We start from the raw sequence: 25,470 nt of genomic DNA, 5'->3' as shown, positions 1-25,470 counted from the left end.
GTGAAGGTAGAACCTATATCCAGACTAAATATAAATGATTTTTTTGTGGCATCACTCCTCGCAAACAAGTTGTTATTTATGCAACTGAACACTGGTTAAAGTTATAGGTGAAGTTTTATAGGGAAAATGTAGTTTCTTACTGCCTGTGTCTAGACAAGGCTCTGATAAATGTCACTGTGCATTGAGCTGCAGAATTTATAGACAAAGAAAAATGACTACACCAGCTAAAAAGCCCACTGGCCAATGAAAGAATCTCACCTTAAGCATCTCAGTTTGTTTCCCAGCTATGATAGAGCAGGTTACCTTTCTTCTGCTATTAGAATTGCAGTCCCAGTCTTCTTAATGTAAAAACATACATTAGTTAGCCAAAAGTAAAAAGGTAGCAGAAACAAACCAAACAACTAGCTACAGCAAGTAATTACAGGATGATTCTAAAGCAGGCAAGCCAGCAGGAAGGAACACACACTTTAAGATGGTTTCAAAGCACACTAGCAGCAGCAAGACCAAAGAAAAGCAAATACATTTTAAAATGAAAAACTAAAATACAGAAACATAGAATAAATGATTTTAAAATATAGCAGTAGTCTTCAGAGATAATATAATGTCCCTCTGCTCTACCTTTCAGCAGCACCAAATCAAAGAACTAATCCCAAGTTGATGCCCGAAAAGCAGTTCCCAAGTTCTCCACTGATTGGTAGACTAGTCCCAGACGTTACAGATTTCCAAAGTAAACTAAGAAGAAGGGATTAACACTTTAAATATTGCAGTGTGTACTAAATGAATGGGGTGATATGAAACAGAGGCTAAAAGAGACTTTAAGAGTCTAAGGGGAAGGCCTTCCCAGTTTGATCTTTCAAAACCCAGTAGAATGAATAGATGAAATAAGATGGGGTGGCACTTCTAAAGCTAAATTTATAGCAGGGGCAGCCAACTCAAAAGCTGCCAAGTTTAAAAAGCACAGCAGGAACTGGGTGGTGGGTGAGTGGAAAAAACTTCAGGCCTACAGAGTTCTAAAACAGGAATCCAAAGCATGGGTGTAGCCAGGCATACCCTTTGTACTCTATAGACTGCATTTTCTCTTTGCATCACTCCGAAATGTTGTAGCTTTTTCAGGTTATATTGTGTCTACAACTGTCTAAATTGATGCTTCTACCAGCTACATAACTTGATTACAGAGATGATTGCTAATCAAAAACAATATATTCAATAGCTTTACAGAGGACCACTGAAAATGATGTGCGCATTTATTAACCCAGGGAGGGAGGCAACATTTTGAAAGATGCATCCATTTTTTAAATGCCAAATGTGTTGAGGGGCAATAAAAATAGTTATTGAGTACAACATGGAATTTTCTGGCTACACCAGATTCAAAGCAGTAAATAAAATGAAAAACAGAAAAGACACTGCAAGAGATGGCTTTAGATCACTAAAATAGTAAGAGTAGACAAAAGTAAAAAAATAAAATGGCTTTCCTTATTTATTTTCTGTTTTTAAAACTCCAGCAGACAGACAAATTATAGTTGCCAAGACCAGGTAAGGCTAAACTGTAGTGTATTAAATATCAGTTTCTCAAATCATACATTGACATCATTACAACACAGGATGCAATATTTTCACAGGAAAGCACTATTTTACAGCTTGGACATTTTTTTCCAACAAAGCAGCATTTTTCTAATGAAACAGCCTTTTCATATAATTTTAATCCAACAAAGCAGCATTTTTCAAATGAAACAGCCTTTTCATATAATTTTAACAACGTTCTACCATCCATGCTGCCAAAATCTCAATTCCAACCTTAGAAAAATAAAATAGTTGAATATTTTAATATAAGTCTATGACACAAATGGCTGTACAACTGGAAGGTAGAACATCTGCTCCCATATCCTATCTTTGTTAGATGGGAAGTACTTACCCAAACACATTGTATTCACACCATTTGAGATGTAATATTAAAGAAATCTCCAGGGCTTGCTAGGCATAACGACTATATGGAATGAGGAAAACCCTTTAAAAATGTGTGCTAAAGCATTTGTCAGACATACCAGGTAGGATAAGAACTATCATGCCTATAGTAACTGAATATAAAGAGAGAAAACAGCAGAGACCTTATGCCAAAAACACTTGTCTCTTGAGATAGTAAACCAGGGAATAAAATACCTGCGTTACAACCCCTCGCTGACAAGTTCCTTGTAATGTGGCAAGGACCTTTTGAAATTGTGTAACAAAGTAAGTGAAGAAAAATACAGGGTGACATAACTGGGATGATGAAACCAGAGCAATTATAGTATATAAATGTTCTTAAGCCATGGAAGCAAACTGAAGTTTCTGTGGTTTGAAGAAGTAAAGGATATCACAATATATCTTGTGGTCAGAATAAATGAGATATCATCAATGTCTGAGAAACAAAAAGGGGTACTTACGTGTTATTGCAACCAGATTTTGCGATAAGGCATACGTTGTACATATTAACTTAAATGTCAAAAATGTAGTGTATTAGGGAAGGGTGAAGTGTTAAAAAGTGTGCTGGGATATTGGTGGTGCTTTTTCAAATGAATAAGAAGTACAATTTTTGGATATGTGGGTAGTGTGCTGTAAAGACGTTGAGCGTCAGATTCACCGATCGGCGTGGTTGCGTTTGTATGTGTATTTCACCAGAAAGCACTTTGGGAGTTATCGTGCGATGTTAGGTGCTGTTCGGATATGTATTCTTCAGCTGTACTTTCGTATTGGTAAAATTAGAAATGGAACAAAGTCACAAGGATTATTCTTGGATTACCTTAATGTTTTCTTTGAAAAGAAGAAAATAGAGACATGCTTAGTTATTCAGGTAAAGTATTTAATGGGTAAACAGTTAACAGTGTATGAGAGACATGCAATGTAATGTAGTAAATTCACAATACTGGGCCGGATTCACGAAACCTCCGTGTAAGACTTAATATGTCTTACTCGGAGGCTGCAGTTGAACGGTATGATGCCAGCATGCCATGAATATTCAGGAGGGCACGCTGACTCATCCGTAACTCTTACACTGACTGAGTATGCAAGCAGGGGGCGTGTCCAAATGCCGAGCAGTCTAAAAGTCCATGCCCCTGCAAGGTTTTAAAAAGCATAATGTCAACAGACAAGCGTGAGTCCACTCAAATGTACTTGCACCCAACACCACACTCCCTGACACTGTAAACCCCCATCAGAGTTATAAAACGGAAAAAAATAATTTTTTTTTTTAAATCCACGATATAGCTGCCCGTATTTGCGCTTGTTTGCGCGGGTGTGCCCATTGCTTAACCACAGTTAGCAATTGTGACATTGAAGAGCATATAAGAACTACTTATGCAAATTAATCCAAATAGCAATTGCGTAATGGCAGAGCGTATGCACAAAGAGAAGGCATTCACGGTTCGAGTCCCACCACTCCCCTTCTTATTTATGTTTTAAATCAGTATTTGAAATAATACCAGACAAATATGATTACAATTTTATTAAAAGCAGTGACATGGCCTATGTATCAACGAACAAAATACATATTTTTAAAAGACCCAGATATATAATAGCCTGCCATTAAGCAACGTTTTACACAGCTAAACACAGGTGCCCATAGTTTAATAGCGCTATACCCATCTAAACAGAGGTGCCCATAGTTTAATAGCGCTTTATCCAGCTAAACAGAGTTGCCCATAGTTTAATAGAGCTTCACCCAGCAAAACAGAGTTGCCCATAGTATAATAGTGCTTTACCCAGCGCAATAGAGTTGCCCAATGTTTAAAAATGCATTACCCAGCAAAATGCGTTTGCGCGGACGTGCACGCCGCACCAACCAGGGCACATGCCATAACTGATTGTAGCTCACATCTGCGGTCAGAATGTCTGGTGTTGGAGAGGGAGTGCACTTCCGAGTGCAGAGATGGGGCACCAAGGAGTCCAAATACATGGTTTGGATCCTAGTCCACCGTCACGAGGCAAGACTCCTGCAGGGCCAGTTCCAAGGGACGGAGTACAAGGCAGAGGCTTGGAACTGGTTAGCTCGTGACCTCACCAGTGCCACAGGCATTCCCCGGACTGGTGAGCAGGTCCATCACCACCATGCGGACCTGAAGAGATGAAAGGATGGCCGCCTGAACCAGTGGATACAGGAGGCCCGTGGGATGCGGGGTGCCCCACAACTGAGTATGTAGCCATGGAATGCAGTATGTAAGGATTTAAAATGGAGTATGTATAACGGATAGGAATGTCTCAATATCCCTTCATTTACTTTACAGCTGCAGGTGACCGTGTTACGATTCAGCAAGCCTATGAAGATAGGCTGCTAAGGCTGCACCGCCAGGCAGGTTAGTGATTATTCTGCATGTATTGTTATATAAAATATGGGAGAGAGCATGAAAGAAAGTGTTGTAGTCCAATAATACAGCCATAAAATGGACTGAATAAGTCCTCTGCATGTACTGTCAGATAAAAATGTTAGAGAGGCAGAAAAAGAGTGTAGTAACCCATTTAGAAAGGTAACAAATGTCTGGAATAATATCTCTGCAGGCATTGTCATATAAAATAATATGTGAGTGAGCCTGAAAAAAGAGTGTGCTAACCTATTAATAAAGGTATAATATGTCATGAACATGTCTGCCATATATACCGTTAAAACAAATAAAGGAGTGAGCCTGTGGAAAAGTGTGTAATGTCATTAATAAAGGTCTAAAACCCAGAGTGTGTCTGTTTCACTTAGTATGAAATGTTGTTGTACCCTTGCATTATACAAATAGTAATGTGTTAGAAAGTGCTGGCAACCCAGAGTTCTGCAGTCCCATCTAAAGTGGGTGATGGAAGTGCTAGTAGCTGTGAAGTAAATATATAGTCCTCAACAGTCAGTTACTGGCTGGAATGCATAAGTAAATCTGGCACACGAGTATCATGCGACTATGTTCCCCAGAAATGTAAGTGTGCTTCAATAAATGCAGGGTTCTGTACAATTAGAAGTGAAAATGTCATGTGAAAACATCCAGATATGTAGATAAAGAAATATAAATGCAACCATGAAATATGTAGCAGTAACATCTGCATCCTGGACAGTTAGTATGTGAGATATAGGTCAAGTATAGATTGAACTAGCCAAACCCATTACACAACCTAATGCATGGTGGCAAGTGTAATAAGACATGTAGGGACTATACACCTGAAGTCACTAAGAATGTAGTGTAGAGTAAAAGTGTTTATAAGATGTTAATGGAGGTTTTTTCTATACCCTACTGTTTGTGCATAAACCATGCAATTCTGCACCTCAATGGGTATGTGTAATCTTAAATATTTGTCGAGATATATGTCCTATTGTTCCATAAATATTTGCACTCATGTTGATGCATGTGCCCTGTTCAAACACCATGTTCATGGTGGCCTGTTGCTACCAATCATCCCAGTATGTGGTTGGAATAACCATTGTTGTTCAAAATATGCATGTGTTATGTTTGCTGTTCAACTGTTGGAACTGTGGTGTGTTGGGTTAATGGGAATATTACTGCATGCTGTTACAACTTATCTGGAATGCTGTTGTTTATGTTGCAATGAAACACACCGAATCACAGAACGTATGGGAAGGCCGGTCCCAGCGGACCCACCTGTCCCTCCTCAGTTGGTGAGTGCATCTGGCACCAGTGGCTCTGGTGCCCAGCCCGGACTCCCCTCCTCTGTTGGTCCTGTGCCACCTTCGGGTGGAAGCACTGCAGGGGATGGGGCTCATCCCCCCGTGCAAGTGTGGGTGGAGAAAGGCCACCTGTCACCCTTCGAAGGGTCCGGATTGTGGTGTATAGTTGGATCCAGCATTCAGTCACTGATCCCCTACACCAGCTTGAGGCGAGAGTGGTGCATCTCACGGGTGAGTCTGCCTGTCCTACTCAGCCCCCAGCACAGCCAACCACGGGGCTGTGAAGGTGCAGTGGTGACTGCCCATGGATGGGGATCTCAGTTCCACTGTTACCATCTGTGGGCTCATGGGCTTGTGATTTCCAAACAACCTTCCCCATCAATTGTGTTTACCCACCCCATGTGTCAAATTATGCCCCTGTATGTGTCTTGTTTGTCTTGTTTGTTTACCCCCCCAACCTACCTCCCCAAATATACCTATTTCCCCTACCTCACTTATCACTCTCAAATGAAAAAAAAAAAAGGGCAATCTGTATCAGAAAAAAAATTATGCCCCATACATAGCTTCCCATTTTGCACACATGTCCATAGGACATGTACACCGATAATTCTAACTGGCAGTGCAACAGACTATGTTGTCCTCATCCCTCTCTCAGGGGTGGAAGATCTCAAAACTCACTCCAAATTTTCAACAAATGCACAGCTGTTGCTGTTAAAGAAATGGGCAGCTATGGGCCTTCCCTACACCCTTCCTGCACATCCCAAGCTTGTTTTCCTACTGTCTGTCCCTCTCTGTGCCCCCTTTTTTCACTACTTTCCTATCTCTCCATTTTCTTTTCTTTAAAAGAAATTAGCGCGGGGGTTAGCGGGAGTAAGCACTTTTAAGCAGTAGTTAGTGGGGGTGCGCGAGTGTGAGCTTGTGTGCGCTTAGCTAAGCATTGCTAAGCGTCACGCAAACCCACGCCAACCCGCTTACAACTGCGTAAAAGTGCCTTAGTCACCCTGTATGACAAGGCCCTTGTATTGCTCAGCAGCAAAATAAAAATACCCTTGTCAGTCTCGAACCTGGGACCTTGGGCTCACCAGTCTGCATGAAGTAACACTAAACCACAGCAGATATACTATAACTTAGTGCTGAAAGCTATTTACCATGCATTACCATGAATGAATGTAAAGGAAAAATAGGAATGGCATAACGCAAATCTTGTTCTGTGGGCCTTAACCAGCAGGTGTTGTCGAATTGCATGACATGACTGTGAAAAGAGAACCAGCCATGCTAGTAGGGAATAAGGTTACAGTATCAGCTTACAAACCCCACACAGTATCAGAGCAGGATACACACTGGCATATTAGCATAGGTCACAGGCCAGACCATCCCAACAGTGACTGCTCTACAGTGATGACCCTGATTAGTAAACAAAAGTTAGCTGTGGCCCTCTGACTCCCTGTGAAATGTACTAACAGTAGGCAGAAAGGTGTTGAATCTCACTTAAAAACAAATGTCAATAAGTGAGAGTAGACACCGCTTGCACGTCAGAAAAGGTGTAGTAATAGAAATGGACTGAATCACCAAAAGTCTGAACAGAAAAATGTCAGAACTATATCACAGGTGTATCCCAGTTATATGTACCTTTCCCTGAAGCTGTTCAAATATATACGTGAGAGCATCTGAGGCCTGGAAGAGTCAGAAACACACAGGCATATCAGCTTGTCTGCTGTTACACACTCTGCAAATAGCTGTAGAATTAATCCCACAAGCATGCCCTTATGTAGAAGTACAACACAGAAATAGCAAAAGATGTAGCCCATGTACTGCTAGCAACCACCTGTGACAATGCCAATGTTCAGGTGCTGAAAAGACTGCTGTGGTGCACAGTCAAAGAATACTAGGCTGACCTCTGTCTACCATCTGGATATGTCCACAGGTGGGAGCTACTCAGACAGACTACAAGCCTTCATAGACTTACAGGTACACATCAACTCTGCATGTTCAGCAAGATAAACATCACACGATAATAAATAATGCACACTGCAGTTCTGCACCCCTACCCAAAGGTACTATATACCCGTGTAGTCAGGCACAACCAAGGGTGTAGGTAGGCATACACAGTACAGAAATATGTCCAGTCGTCCTGAGCAGACTGTGCTAATGCCAACACAAACCACAACATGTTCAGATGTGAGTAACGTACTAATAACAGTATAGCTGTTCACAAACAGTGCATGTGCCTGATACTCATAATTGGTAGTACGACATACTTAGATGTCCTCACCACTCTCTCAGGGGTGGAAGGTTTCAAATATCCCACCTAATCTTTTGCATATGCACAGCTGTTGCTGGTAAAGAAATGGGCAGCTATGGACCTTCTCCACACCCATCGTGTACATCCCAAGCTAGTTTCCCTACTTTCTTCCCCTCTTTGAGCACCCTTTATCACCACAGTCCTATCTTCCCATTTACTTTTCTGTCAAAGACATGAGCATGGGGGTTAGCAGGAGTGAGCACTTGTAAACAGTAGTCAGCGGGTTTGCACCAGTGTGCGCATGTGTGCACCTAGCTTAGCATTGCTAAGATATGATAAGCTCCACCAAGCTTAGCTTACTATTGCTAACATAAAATAAGCTAAGCTAAGCTTAGCTTAGTATTGCTAAAATACAATAAGCTAAGCTAAGCGTTACTTAGCATCGCTAAGTGTCGCTTAGCATCGCTAAGCGTCGCGTAAACCCGCACCAACTCGCTTACAACTGCTTAAAAGTGCCTTTGTCACTCTGTATGACAAGGCCCTTGTATTGCTCAGCAGCAAAATGAAATACCCTTGTCAGTCTCAAACCCCACACCTTGGACTAACCAGTCTGCATGATATACCACTAAGCCACAGCAGATACACAATAACTTGGTGCTGAAAGAAATATAACATGCATTACAAGGAGTGCATGTAAAGGGAAAATAGGAAAGCCATAGGAATACATTACAATAAAGAAATATGACATGCATTATAAGGACTGAATGTAAAGGGAAAATAGGAAAGCCATAGGAACACATTGCAATAACTACTGTTGTATGACAGTTAATTCCCTAATTCCAAATGAAAGTACATACTCCCATGTATCCACTGTTAGCACTAGGAGGTGTGAGTAAACTTACACACTGAGAAGAGTGTACTTGAAGAAGCAACAGTCAGGTTTCAGTACAACATGCATTTCACTGGCTACAACCCAGCTACAGATATAAGACATATACCAACCTTCTGACTGACACAACAGTGTCCACAGCAAACAAGCATGGTCCCCACCTTGCAAAACTGAAAGGCTTACGCCTACCTAACTTATCATTTTATAGCAGTGTCCTGAAATCACAGTGAAAACTGCAATTACCACACAGCAGGCTGCATGCAATTACTAAATGGTGGGCACCAACTGGTGCAGAGGCCATCACATGCACATGTGCAGATACCTACAAAAGCAGCCTGTACTTGCTGTCCTCACATGCAATAATATCATTGCAGCAACTGGAGAGAGAGAGAGAGAGAGCGAGCGAGAGAGACAGATAGACAGACAGACAGACAGACACACAGTTGGAGAGACCAACCCAAACAAAAAAAAACAGAGGTGGTTGGAGACTCCAAACAACCAAAACAACAAATAAAACAAACAGAGGTGGTGGAAGACACCAACCTAAACAAATAAAAAAAAAACATCAACAGGTACAACAGACTGAGGTGAGAAAAACAAAGATAAGGTATGTAACACAGATGTATTTGCTGGCATCCGAATGATGTGTCTGAAGGGTACTGTACATTCTGTGAACACTCCTTATGTGGTAGCAGTCCGTATCTATATGTATATGCAGATGTGCATAGGGCAAGGGACATACTGCAACTGTTAGTGAAGGCTAGACATATATATGTATTTGAAGGTTGCTATGTGCACATATCTATGTAGGTTGTAGTGTGTGGCATTGAAAACAACAAGCAGTGCAGGTATATGTCATGTGGTGGTTAAATGCTGTGGGACTAAGTTACAGCCAGTGAGGTCTGCTACGGCTATACGGCCAGAGGACAGAGAAATACATTCTGCACAACACTGTGCAATATTATTACATAATTGTATGTCTCACAACTGTTCCATAATTGATATTCCCACCATGGATGGTGGGCAGTATATCTGCATATATGTGCATGTATATGTACAGCAGTGGCTGTTTACAAGCATGTGTATATATATATATATATATATATATATATATATATATATATATATATATATATATATGTGTATATACACATAACATATATATATATATATATATATATATATATATATATATATATATATATATATATATATACACATACATACATATAAACATATATATATATATATATATATATATAGAGAGAGAGATATGTAAATATATAGATATATACATATATAGATATATATAGATATATACATATATACATATATAGATATATATATAGAGATATATAGATATATACAGATATATATGGATATCTATGGATATATATAGATATGTGTATATATGTATATACAAAAAGAAGTGCTTGGGCTCGCTGGTAGTGATCGGAGGAATTTATTAACACCAAAATCCACAAAATAAAGTGCTCAAACTGTAGAGCCATACAAAATGTAACATGAACGCTCTTCTAAATCCACCAAATGCTGCGTTTTCGTCAGTATGACTTCATCAGACACTCTAACTTCATGATACACATATTTAAATACTAAACAGTTTAATTAAATGCATTTCACTGGTTCTGCAACCCATATCAATTAATTCAAACACACCAATCATATTCTTACATTCATTAATATTAATGTCTCTCATTGAATATACTTTATTCCTCTAAATAAAAACTCTTTATATGTTAAAATGTTATGTTTAAAAAATGCAACTTTAAATAGTAATATAAATACTGTTAAAAAACTTTTTATATACAAATATAAATACACATAATAATTAAATGTAGACATTACATATTGTAAAATCCTCAGATTATTATTTTCATAAATTTTGTGTGAGAAAATATAAAATTAATTTCATATAGGTACACTGCCCCCTAGTGCCCAACTTCCTGAACTACACTATAATTTATTAGCCCTTAATTTAAGTAATGGAGTTATAGTTAGGTAATCATTGATCCCAGGGCTAGTATTGGAATCCAGGTATACCTGCCACCATAATTCCTTATTTTCTAGGATGTCCTCCCATGGACCACCCCTTATGTCTGGTATTACCTGGTCCAACACAAAAAACTCATATTTTGCATTTGGGCATATAATACTGTGTTTGTAAAGTGCATTAGTGCTTTTGTTTTTCAGAATGTCATAATAATGTTCGTATATTCTACGTTTCAAGCATCTCTCAGTTTTACCTACGTAGAATGATTGACATATCTGACAAATTGCTATATACACTATTCCTCTACTTTCACAGTTATAGTATGTCCTACTTTTGATCTTTTTCTTTCTACTGTCCAAATATATTTCTGCCTTGTTCATGACGTATGGGCATTGTTGGCATCTTCCGCATTTATATGTCCCACACCTCCTAATATTATCATCCCCCTTCTATATATGTATATGTATATGTATGTATATACATATATATATATATATATATATATATATATATATATATACATATATATATATATACAGACATACATACATATGTATATATAGAGTGATATATAAATATATATATATGTATATAAATATATATAATATATATATATATATATATATATATATATATATATATATATATAGTGAGAAAGGGAGACACAGGGTCAGACGTATTGCAACAGGTGCCTGGTGACCATGGCATGGCCTGAACACCAGTGTTGATACTGCAGTGCCATACCCCATTCTGAAACACTTTCCCCACTAACTACCAGATAGGTGGTTGCCTGACTAACACTGAAGGTGTCAGAAGGGAACATGGGACACAGGTGGACAGTAGCCTCCCTTTTTATATTCACAGTGCCACACTAGTCTTGTAATCTGTCTACGTGGTACGTGTAATCACAAACGATGTGACATGTACGGAAATATAGGTCAGTGTTCCCCTGTACTCATCACAATGCCCCATGTGGTATGTACCTCACATGTCAACTACAGCAAGTGGAAAGGCCACAGACATACCTCACAAAGGGTAATACTGCCCTGAAACACATACCCTATGCAGACTGACTCACATAACCACAGCTACAGTGCGTTGTATTCCGGCCACCCAGAGGTTACCTCTGCCAAACATACAGAGGTATGCCACACCCATAGCAGTCAGACAACCACCATGTCAATACCTCACAATCCCACTGGGCTACATGGCCTAGGTCAATAGTCCCCGCAACCTCACTAAACAGCACATGCTGGAGGGATAGGCTCCTATTGGCAAATATGCCATACTCTGGAGTAAACCACCCAGTATGAACCAACAAGGCTCCTCAGTAGCAGATGTCAGACATACCCCTGATGATTGTCTGTGGGATAGGTAACATGCCCTGGGAATCACCTCTGTGTATCCAGTTGATAGGAGGAAGTGAAATCTAATTACATTTGTGTCACAGGCCAGGGTAGCATATGGCTAGGCTGCAGTAGGCCCCAGGGACAATAGCGCATTACCTACTTATGACACAATGCACACAGACATGTACACAGTGCAATACCTGCTATGTGAGATGGAATGAGTGTGACAGTGAATGTGTGCAAGGTCTGTGATGGTGTGATAGCTAGGTGTGAGGTTGTTTCTGTCATGGTCATTTGTGTCCTGAGTGTGAGGCCAGAGAAAGATGTGTCAGTTATTGGGATGCAGACATAGTAGGATGGTATATGTTGTGACATAGTTCCTTGTGTACGACTGTGGTGTCTCATCATAGGCTGAAGCAATACATGCATGCTCAGTAAGTGGTACTGCTGGTGAATCCAGCCGACATTTGAACTGTTGTACCACCTGAACCCACCTAAACAGCACAGTATGGTGTATGTTCACATTCCCTGGTAACACTGTCTTGTGTGTTTCCTGCAGTCTGCACAGATTACATTCCTCAGGCATAGGTATCTGTAAGTAGGGGCACACAGTACTGTAAGGTACATAGCAAATGCTCATCTGTGTTAGCATACATTTGTGTGTTGTATGAATGTCTGATGTATGTGTAATGATGCCTGTACCATGTCCGCAATCACATGTGTGATGCAGGGTTTGCGTGTGTACCTAGCAACATGTATACTCTGTTACAGCAGTATGCCAGCTATATTAACAACTGTGCACATATGTTAGGTAGGGGTATGGCATCAACGACTAGGGTGGGTTATTGGTTATACTGTAACTGTACTTCACATTCATTGCAATGGATGACATATTTCTGCATGCATTAGCTTGATATGTACCCCCCTGGCAAGGCTGTGCATTGGATCCCAAACAGTGAGCCAAGTACTGGTGTATACTGGTGTGTCATATGGAGTGTGGCAGGCACTGTCAGCCAGTTGTGGGCTGAGCACTATGTGGTATTGAATGTGTGTATCCTCTGACAGATGAACAGATGCTATATATGGCAGTTAACTGATATCTGTACTGTATAATGTTAAGTGTGCCACATAACTTGCTCACACATATTGTTTACTTGTCTTCCAGGCTTATGGCTCATCACAGGAACCCCTGCTACACAGCTGCAGAGGAACAGGAAATCCACCACAGCCTTGTTCAGCACTATACCCTGCTGTTTTCAAAGGGCAGCCAGCACCAGCAGGAGTGTACTGCACTGTGGCTAGAACTTGTTCGTCAGGTAAATGACATAGGCATACATAACTGGACATATAAGCAGGTACGCCATCACTGCAGTTATTTAATTAGACATGTCCGGTGGCATGCGTCTGATATCCACAGACAACAGCTTGCCACAGGTGGTGGGGTGGCCATACTTCCCCCCTCACCAGAGTGGAGGAACTGCTGCTAAGTGTGTTGGCTCCTGACCTACAGCAACAACAATATCACACATGTGTCGTCATGGAGGCCGGAGCCACCCAGCATAGTGACATGGAGTGTGAAGGTAACATGCCCTAGCTGTAGACTACTGTTACCTGTATTGTTAGATTATGCATGTGTGAGATATGTACTGTGTTTAGCAGTTGTGCTGCCTATTGTGTGCAATACTGATAATTTGAATAGTATCTGCACACCTATGCCTGTTGTTCTACTGTAGTTTAGGGCACTCACAGTAGCAATGCCACAGTTGTGGCCACTGACAAACTGTGTCATATTCTTGCAGGTCCCTCTGTTGTGACAGCAGGGCAGACGTTACATGCTGGTGAGTCTGTTAACACTTTAAACTTGGTATTGAACTGTGCATGTCATAGGTGAGGTGTAGGCCATGTACACATAACACACATACGCATAATGCATGCTGTGCATGTTTGCTGTGAGACGTGAAACATCTCAGTAATGTCAGTAGCTGCCTCAATCACATGCAATGCACAGAGCATCAGACACAAATGTGGCAACACTGTACTGCACATTGGATAGGCATAGTTGACACACATGTACACAACATAACATGTTTGTCATATGCAGTACACCTCAACATGCTACACATAGTGTAACTGGACACCCGCTTCCAGGTCATACTTCAATATCCCACATGTCATCCACACACCACACATACAATACCTGAGGGGTAGGGGCCTAGCATGGGGCTGTGCAACACTCCTCAACACATAACACAGTCATGTTAGGCAATGCTCCCTATTGGACACCTCACACACCCTTGTGCAACGTGGCTTTGTAATTGCAAACTTAGCCACGGTACTGCGGTTCAGGTGCAGCATGCTAGGCAGTGGTCTAGCACACTTTAGTGGCCTTGAGTGACCACATGATGCATGATGATGATAGCTAATGGTACTACACCCCATACTGTTACAATGGCCATGTCCAGGATTGGTATCCCATCATGTATACATGCACCACTCATCCCGTGTGTGTACATAGCATGCATGTGCTACACCTGTGTCCACAATTATCTGCTACAGACACAGACACTGCAATCAGACATGGAAATCCATGTGACACACAGATAACACATGCAGCCATGGTATGTATACTTGTGTGTGATGGTGCACAGGACATTGCAGAGCTTATAATACTTGCACAGAAATGTTGCGTCCTTGTACACATTGTGTTCGATGGTGTAGTCAATCACTGAACATGTACACACATGAACCACAGCCAAGTACACTGTCATTAACTATGGCTGTCTACACTCACACTGCATGTACTTGATCAACACTTATTCTGCATGCTGACATGTGTGCGTGACTGTTTGCCTTGTGATATTGTCAGCCACCTTCAACCAGTACTGAGTATGATTTGGATTTCTGTTGTGTGTGTGTATCTGCTGTAGTGAGGAGTGTGCATGTGTTCCTGTGTTCCTGTGTTCCTGTGTGCATGTGTTCCTGTGTGCATGTGTGCATGTGTTCATGTGTGCATGTGTGCATGTGTGCATGGGTGCATGTGTGCATGTGTGCATGTGCAGACCTTAACGTGTGTTTCCTGTCTTCCTCTCACAGGTGCTGCGGTAGGGCCTGGCGAAAGCAGCAGGCAACCTAAAGCCACTGCCATGGATAGTGGTGATGATGACACATGTATTTTGGCACAGGGAGATTTGACAGGATCTGCTGTTGGTCCACAGATCGACAGTACACAGCATTCAACCCCATCTGTGCACACACTCATACTGACATTACATCCCTCACCACCAATGGCCATAGGGAAGGGACAGCATACAGTTGGCATTGACCAGGAGAGTGTGGTACCCATGGCACATGCATCCCCTCACAGCAGCCATAGCCGTAGACCCGGAACGGTACCACATAGGCGTAGGTCCATGTGTTCTCGGGGGAGCACCACTAGACGTATTGCCCCTGGCAGGTGTGCCCTCACAGGTCTTACGATGACCACTATGTTCCAGGCTGTAATGCAGGCTCAGGCACATATGGAATGGTACACCAGGCAGGGACTTAGGGTGCAGAGGGCACATAACACCGCTATCAATGACAGCATCCGTGACCTTGCTGGTGTCAGCTGGACATACACCGAGGTCATTGATAGACGTTGGGGGAGACAATAGATGCCCTCCATAACATGTCTTCCTCAAGCCAGGACCATGCGGGACGGTTGCGACGTTGACGCGGATGCATGCCAGCAACAGCAACAGCTGGCAGTGGTCGCAGATGGCCCATAGCTCACAGCCACTCCTGTAGTGGCAGTACCAGCCCCAGCAATGCTGGGGCTGGCCTGTCCATTGTCTGTCCCAGTAGACCACATGCACGTGGCTCTGCCCAGTCCCAGCAGGGACATGGGTCCAGTCATCATACCTCTGCCTCTGATGACAGTACCCAGTCAGGGATGGTACCTGATACCATCCGTAGCACCCCTGCCAGGCACAGGTAGTGTGTCCGTGACCAGAGACAGCGATCTGTACAGCCAAGCAGGTACAGTCTGTGGCTGTCCCACAAACCACCGTATATGGCAAACATATGGTGGAGCTGTGTGCATGCAGACACACACACATTAAGCAAACAGCTAGGGCTCCCACATACACACACACATTACATCAAAATTAGCCCATGCTGTACTGTTGTCCCACACACACACACACACACACACACACACACACACAAGTCGATTGGATGGGTCAATGTCAGGGCTCTGGCAAACAACAAAACGCCCTGTGCATATGATGATACCTGTGCCGCCTCCTGTCAACTGCATTATCAATGGAGGGATAGGCTAACATGGTGCTAATGCACAGGGTGACACTATAGCAGTGTAGCAGTAATAGCGAGTTGTCAACAAGGAAGTCTAACTACATCCTTGTAGGTATATCTGAGCAGACATTATGCATCAAAGCTCTGATTGTCAACATAGCATTGTTTACACCATTGTTAGGTCTGAGTATGTATTATCCACCCATGTGCCACTTGGATGATGTGTGATGTATTGCCAGCATGTGTTAGCAAGTGGACAGTACATGTGTGATGTGTGCAGTACAGATTAGCAAGTGTACATCTGTGAACATGGTGGGTGCACACTGTCTGGATGTACGTGCATAGTGGACACATGGGGCATGTGGCATACCCTGTCATACACATTATTAACATCCCATTGCATCTTTCAATGGCCAGTATGCATTCTACTACAGTTATGTTCTAACATGGGTAGACGTGTGTATGACATGGGTTGACACTATGCTGCGGGTGATGCCGTTAATATCAGTCAATGATTTGCAGTCTGGTAGTATACACAACCTCAACAGCATGACTATAAGCAATCATTGGATGATGTCCTGACAAATGACACACAGTAGTAGGGAACCCAGTATCAATTGGATCTTTCCGATGCTACACTCTAACACTAACCAGTGGTGATGACCGCCACCCATTACTGTGACCACACCTGTGTGTCATATAGCCCCCTTAGGTACATGCAGACACACTAGGGATGCGTCCATCCAAATCTGGGAATGCATGTAATGGCCTACAATGCATTCCCTGGATGGGATGCATATCCTACACAAGGGTATCATACAGACAGATACCTGTTGTGTGATACATGCTGTATAGCAGTAAGTCGACTATGGCATAGTCATCATGTACTATACATACTATCCTGTCAGTACCACACCGGTCGTAGCTCTCAACTTGTATGTCGGGTACCATTGTGTACATACAGACCCATGTTATGTCATGTGTCCCTTGGTATCCACATATCCATAGGTATTGTGGAGTCCCAAGGTGTATCACAGACATTCGAGGCCTGAATGCATATCCACAAGGCAGTTGTACACCTATAAAGACTGTCCATTCTTGGCAGACTTTGTTGTGTATGACCATGTCTGACATATACCCCAGGCATATACCCTCACTCACACTACTCTTAAGTAACTGTCATGGGTGTGTGTGCCCCAGATGACATTGGCCACAGAACATGACAGTGGACGGCCATGTCACATACATACATATGTGACCTATGATCTGAGTAGCAGCGGCACAATCTGTCAATGGAAACAAATGTATTCATGTAGTATGCAGGCTTTACACCTATGTACTGATTGAGGGGACATGTACACATATATATTTTCCATGCAGATACCTGATGTCTACAATGCACTTACTGTTGTCATCATACTTTGTCATACCATAGTAAAAGCAAAACCCACACTGTGTTGACCAACAGTGACACACACACACAGTCAGCATTTGCAGGATTCAAACCCCTACCTAACTAATGAATAAACATAGATCTCTCAGGGTAAGGTACCTGCTATGTCCCCAAACAAAAAAAGTCAATATCAAGGTGCAGGTACTCCACGACTATCGAAGCCAACCATCAACCAAAACGCAGAAAATCAATAAAAATTTTTTTATATTGAACAGCGAAAAAACTTTATTCCATGGGTTGTTAGCGCTTTCACGTCTACTCTGGATGCTTCTTCAGACTTTGATAAAACACTTCAGCACTTCTGTATTTAAATACATATCAATTAAACAGTTAACCAATGAAAGCCTATATATGAACACATAACTATAAAAAGTCAGAAACTTCTAAATAAAAATAGTCAGAAACTTATATTTTAAAAATTAAAAATTCAAAATTCAACATTGACACTAAAATAGATGTAGTAATAGATTATTACTGTTATTAACATTTCAGATGGCAAATAGCATATGAATATTTATTAAAAACACAAGGACATATAAAAACAGCATGTGATAAAAAACATTTCAAATATGTGAAACTACTGAAAAACTTCTAAAAATACATATTCCTACTAACACCAAGAGACATGAAAATGTCAAATGTATAGCAATAAATAACTGCTAATGCTTCAGATGATGACTGACTAGAAAGGGTTTCAAAGTAACCCTCTCATTAAGGCCATGTCCTTCATCTGCTTTCATTCTGATGATCCATTTACATTCTTCCCTTTCAGTGAAGTTACTAACATTGCCTAATCTCAATGTGGTGTGTATCAATTCAATAACTAAGAACTCAAAAGTGTGGGTGGTGCCTTGCAATAGGACATGTCTAGCCAGTGCTTTCCTGTCATTCTCTCTAACCCTTTCCCTCAACGTTCTATTCATCATACCGGCATAGAAAGCCTGGCATTTGGTGCAGATGGCTAAATAAACTATGTTCCTTGTCCTATAGTCTGCATAATGATCAAATTATATAGCACGCTTGTGTCTGGGTGCCTAACTATGTTATGATACTAAGGAGAGACACATTAACACGGCACGCTATTTGCTTTACTGGCTGGTTTTCTTTCTCCTGCAGTATTTGTAGGATGGTGACATCATCAGACTTTCCAAAGAGGAATGTACCTCTTTTAGTGTGTTTTCACAGTCTCCAAAAAGGACACTCCTTTCAAAGGCAATTGCACACATACACACAACCCCCCAACACACACACACACTCTCACTGTTTGCAGTATTTAAACCCCTACCTAACTATGTTATGAAACTAGAGAGTGACGCATTAACACAGCACGCTATTTGCTTTATTGGCTGGTTTCCCTTCTACTGCTGTATTTGTAAGATGGTGACATCATCAAACTTTCCAAAGAGGAATGTACCTCTTTCAGTGTGTTTTCACAGTCTCCAAAAACAGCACTCCTTTCAAAGACAATTGCACACATACACACTCACTGTTTGCAGGATTCAAACCCCTACCTAAAAATGTTAGGATACTATCCTTTCAAAGACAATTGCACACATACACACACTCACTGTTTGCAGGATTAAAACCCCTACCTAACTATGTTAAGATACTAGAGAGTGACGCATTAACACAACACGTTATTTGCTTTACTGGCTGGTTTCCCTTCGCCTGCTTTATTTGTAGGATGGTGACATCATCAAACTTTCCAAAGAGGAATGTACCTCTTTTAGTGTGTTTTCACAGTCTCCAAAAAGGGCACTCCTTTCAAAGACAATTGCACACATACACACTCACTGTTTGCAGGATTCAAACCCCTACCTAACTATGTTATGATACTAGAGAGAGACGCACTAAGATGGCGAGCTATTTGCTTTACTGGCTGGTTTTCCTTTTCCTTCTCCTGCAGTATGTGTAGGATGGTGACATCATCAGACTTTCCAAAGAGGAATGTACCTCTTTTAGTGTGTTTTCACAGTCTCCAAAAAGGACACTCCTTTCAAAGACAATTGCACACATACGCACAACTCTCCCACATACACATGCTCACTGTTTGCAGGATTCAAACCTCTACCTAACTATGTTATGATACTAGAGAGAGACGCACTAACATGGTGCACTATTTGTTTTACTGGCTAGTTTCCTTTCTCCTGCAGTATTTGTAGGATGGTTACATCATCAGACTTTCCAAAGAGGAATGTACCTCCTTTACTGAGTTTTCCTAGTCTCCAAAAAGGGAACACCTCTCAAAGGAAACTGCACACATACCCCCGCCCCAACACACACACTTTGCAAGATTCAAACCCCTATCTCATTATGTTATGATACTAGAAAGAGATGCATTAACACGGCATGCTATTTGCTTTACTGGCTGGATTCCCTTCTCCTGCTGTATTTATAGGATGGTGACATCATCAAACTTTCCAAAGAGGAATGTACCTCTTTTAGTGTGTTTTCACAGTCTCCAAAAAGGGCACTCCTTTCAAAGACAGTTGCACACATACACACACTCACTGTTTGCAGAATTCAAACCCCTACCTAACTATGTTATGATACTAGAGAGAGATACACTAACACTGCATGCTCTTTGCTTTACTGGCTGGTTTCCCTTCTCCTACAGTATTTGTAGGATGGTGACATCATCAGACTTTCCAAAGAGGAATGTTCCTCTTTCAGTGTGTTTTCACAGTCTCCAAAAAGGACACTCCTTTTAAAGACAATTGCACACATACACACTGTTTGCAAGATTCAAACCCCTACCTAACTATGTTATAATACTAGAGAGAGACGCATTAACACAGCGCGCTATTTGCTTTATTGGCTGGTTTCCTTTCTCTTGCAGTATTTGTAGGATGGTGACATCATCAGACTTTCCAAAGAGGAATGCACCTATTTTACTGAGTTTTCCCAGTCTCCAAAAAGGGAACACCTCTCAAAGGAAACTGCACACATACACACACACCCCCCAACACACACACACTTTGCAGGATTCAAGCCCCTACCTAACTATGTTATGATACTGGAAAGAGACACATTAACACGGTGCGCTATTTGCTTTACTGGCTGGTTTCTCTTCTCCTGCTGTATTTATAGGATGGTGACATCATCAGACTGGACATGGTGATGTGTGTACACTTTGTTTTATGCCATTCCAGGAATGGTCCATGTGGGTCAGCAGGTGTCAACAGCTTGAACATAACCTCAGTATCCTTACCTTGTGTGATCTATCTGTGGACTCATTGACATTCCATCATATGTCAACACATATTTATGCACAGCTTCTTGGTTTTGTGGATACTACATGTGTCTGGGATGTTGATAAAGGGCTATTCAAAGTATATGTGACACATGTGTAGATGTGTTCATTGATGTATGTCCTGGGTGGCTGCCTTGCAAACAATCTAGCATGTTTGGGAACCATGATCCGCACATGAACATATCACAGTTGGTAGGGTTGTGTGTGTGTCAGCTTCCAATAGCGCTGTTTATGACTGCAACCATGATGGACTCCATGACCTTGCAGATCAGACCTCATAGGCATACTAAACATGACTTCCCATGGTGTGTTGTGCACCAAAACTTGTGGGGAGTGCCATATGTAGCTGTGACACATTCAATGGTTCCACATCCTGTGTAGGGGGTGTGGCTCAGCTGACTGTTCAGGTGCATGATCTGTTTGTTCTGTAGTTTGTGCATGACACATATTGGGAATCAATGTATTCCACCTGCTGCCATGCTTTTGGCAGTGGGGTAGCTGTTCATCCATTCTACATGTGATATCTCCTGGTATGATGATGTGGACTATTGTCAGTGGGGGATGGGTATGTACATACGGGCCTGTCTGTCATGATGTCGGCATTAACACTCAGGTACAGTTGGCCCTGACTCAGGACATATATGTGTGTACATTGATATTTATGACATAGCTGAAGGAGGTGTCATGATTCAGTCTGGACTCCTTCTCAGCTCCTCTTTACAAAACACTAACGAACATGAGCACTAATCCCTGTTATACTCTTTTACATGCTTAACACCCTACTGATCCTTTGTGATCAGGCTACAGAGTATGTCATGATAATATCCTGACATGTCCAGGGGTCGGTTTTGTGTGTACTCTTCAGTCTTGCTGGTGGATATTGTGATATTGACACAATGTCACATCTGCCTCATGTACACAGACAACCCTCTCCTCCTCCCGACAAACTCAGATATATGTGTGAGATGCATCTATATAGACATACAGGTAGCTGAAATCTCTCATCCCATGACTGGCACAGTCTATCAGTTGGTGAAGGTAACCACACACACCACAAATCAGTCTCACAAATCCTCTAGTAACAGCACTCAAACCACATTAGCACACACTGACATACTCGGATGCTGTAAATGTACTCTACCTAAGCAGCAGAGACCTCCAAAGCAGACACACACACCTGCTACCCCACTACAATACCCACATATCACTAAGTTCACAATGTCAGTGTGCCACACAGGCACTGCCCTTTGGGCTAAACAACACACCCAATACACTTGTAATAGGTGACACTTATGTTCAGACACACTGACGTACCACTCACCAGCCCTGACAAGGGAATAGTCACTTTGGGCTGTCTGTTGGGTGCCAGGATCTGCCGCATAATACAGGCAGTCAAGTCACTCCAAAGCAAGTACAAGATTGGCACCATCATTGTCCATGTTGGTGTGTGTAACCTCAGACATAACTCCCTGGACCACATGACATGATACATGGAGGTACACTCTGATCATGTAGCCCAGGCCAGTATGACCCTGACCTTGTCTAGCATCTTATACCCACCAATTATGATGTCACAGTATAAGGACACACATATCACATTTAACAGTTGGCTAACACATTTGCTTCATTCGTAGGGGATACAGTGTCTGTCAGCATATGGTGACATCCTCAACATGCCACGTAGCTTCACTATGGACAGCTTGCAGCTGTCACCCTTGGACTTTGGTATGCTGGCTAAGGCTCTTGCTACCACCAGAGTGCCTTTTTTAAGCAGGGCTCAGAAGACAAACCCACCTCCATAGACATTACAGGTTAAATGAAACTAAGGGTAATGCTGCTCAACAACAGTTGTGTTAACCTCATATTGTGGCCACTCAGGACTCTCCTCAGTATGGAGGAGAGCAATATCTGTGCACTGACAGACACCTAGTTCAGGCTCGCTTATGCACACCAGCACTACCAGGTTATGTTTCATACCATGCTGTCTGACAACAAGACTTGGAACAGACCACACAACTAGGGGGAGTATCCATATACATCACAGATACACACACCTCCAGGTTAGTAGCACTGCACAAAGCATCACAGACAATACATATACAAGTACCATTGTGCAATTCTGCCTTTCAGTTTGTTGCCTGCTACAGAACACACTCCCAAAGCAGGAACCACACTCGGCTTTTGTGGGAACTATGGAGAATATGAAGGTCTCCACAGACACCATTATATTGTGTGACTTCATATGCACACATATTGACTGGGGATACTACTCAAGCCCCGACAACCTCACCCAACAGTCACTACAATTTGTAGACTCATATGCTTTGGCACAACCAGTCAGCACAGCCACAAGGGGGAATACATATTGGACCTGCTCATCACCAACATGGGGACTCTATGTTCCACACCAGCGATATACCCCTCATTGGTAAGGTCAGAACATACATGTATCTCACAGGACATACATATACCCTCCACACACTCATCCTGGGTAATCTTGGTGATCTTCTCATGAGCCAACATCTCACTTCATCGAAGCAAGGTGATATCCTTCAGAGATCCTGAGACAGTGGCATATACGGCTCACACTGCTGTATCCTTTACATGCACATTCTATGGACACCTAGTGGACTGCATGGATTGTGCTATCCCAAATAACAACAAGACCCACTACTACAATGGCAGGGGACCTGTCTGGTAGACCCCAGCCATTAATAAGCTGTACAATGTCAGGAGGACTCTACTACATGATAGAGCACAATCCCAGACTGGGAAGGCATCTGTGATCTGTACTAGCAGACAACTACAATCACTCATGGACTTTTCTAAGGGCCACTTCTACCAGACAATTGCACCTGACACATAGGGCTATCACACGGCCTTCTTCAGTTATGTCAGGAACCTGGGTGGACACTCACTGATATGCTGTGATTTACTGCATACTGACTAAACCTACCCTTAACCCACTGGCATTGCCTACATCCTGGCAAATAGGTTCAGTGCAGATGTCTCCCACCCATCCCCCCTAAGGAGCAACTATCCATCCCAACAGAGTATAACCTCCCTGACATCACACAGTAACAGGTGAGTGCTGGCCTTCCCACAGTGTACATCACAGTATCAATGTGACCAGATGGTGTCCCAGCCTGCATCATACACGAGCATCATGACAAACGCAACCCTCACATTACATCACTGTTCAGTATCGGAGTTACCACAGGATATGTACCCAAGGAATGGTGTACTGCGACTGTGGTCCCGCTCCACAGAGTTGGTGCCACAACGGACCACAGACAATATTGCCCAATAAGCCTATGTAGCCTGTTCTGCAAAGCTATGGAGCATATTGTCATAGGACTCCTACACATAGACATCGGGAACCTACAGACACTGTGCCCTACTCATTTCAGCATTGTTATGGGCAGATCTTGCCTCTTGAACCTGTAGGTATTCTTTAAATGGCTAACAGGTCCATCGACATAGGGACGGATATCCACACAGCCTACCTTAACCTTGCAAAACCATTCAACACAATAACCCACTGGGCCATTATGCATAGGCTCACCAGCATCAATTTGGACATATATCTCACACAATGGACTGATACCTAGATCAGGGATAGCACCCACATGGTCAGGATTGCAGGTGCCATGTCTGACTATACACCAGTTACACATGGCATCCCACACAGCTTGGTCCTGGGATCTCTCTTTTTCAGTATATGTTTATCTTACGTACAGGCTATCACAGGGAGGATATGGCTGAACATGTTTGCACTTGACTGCAAACTGGGTGCCATGATCAACTCTCCAGCTGCCACATGCATACTCAATCAGGGTCTCACAGAGATGAATGACTGATGCCTGAGCCATGGCCTATAGCTAAATGCCATTAGTTGCATAGTCATCCCCTTTGGGAGTAACAACATGCCCACACATTACCACATAGGTAGTACTCCATTACATATGGTAGGAGTTGTTAGGGGTTTGGGGACATAACTTGTTCATTCTGTCACCTTTAACTTTCCGTTGCCAAAGTGGTTGGACAAACCTTCTATGTGTGCCACCTTATCCCATACGGTTTCACATCTAGATTGAGTGAGGTCATTGTGCCCCTATACTTATCACATCCATGCTTGGTTACAATGCCACATTTGGGGTGAACCTTATCTGACACCTGCAGCAACTGTACTGGCCATGGATGGTCCTCAGGTTGTTCCTCCTCCGAGTCACGCTCTGCCTGTGATGGCCTTGGCAATGGTGCGGGGCTGCTTGGCACAGGCCTATGCTGGTCCTGCTACAGCTGTTTTCGCAGGATCATATTATGTAGCATAGCACATACCATGACAATT

Source organism: Protopterus annectens, chromosome 17.part0, assembly GCF_019279795.1.
Source record: "Protopterus annectens isolate FY-2018-M chromosome 17.part0, PAN1.0, whole genome shotgun sequence".
In the NCBI taxonomy this organism is placed as follows: domain Eukaryota; kingdom Metazoa; phylum Chordata; order Ceratodontiformes; family Protopteridae; genus Protopterus; species Protopterus annectens.
This window is presented reverse-complemented; position numbering follows the sequence as displayed.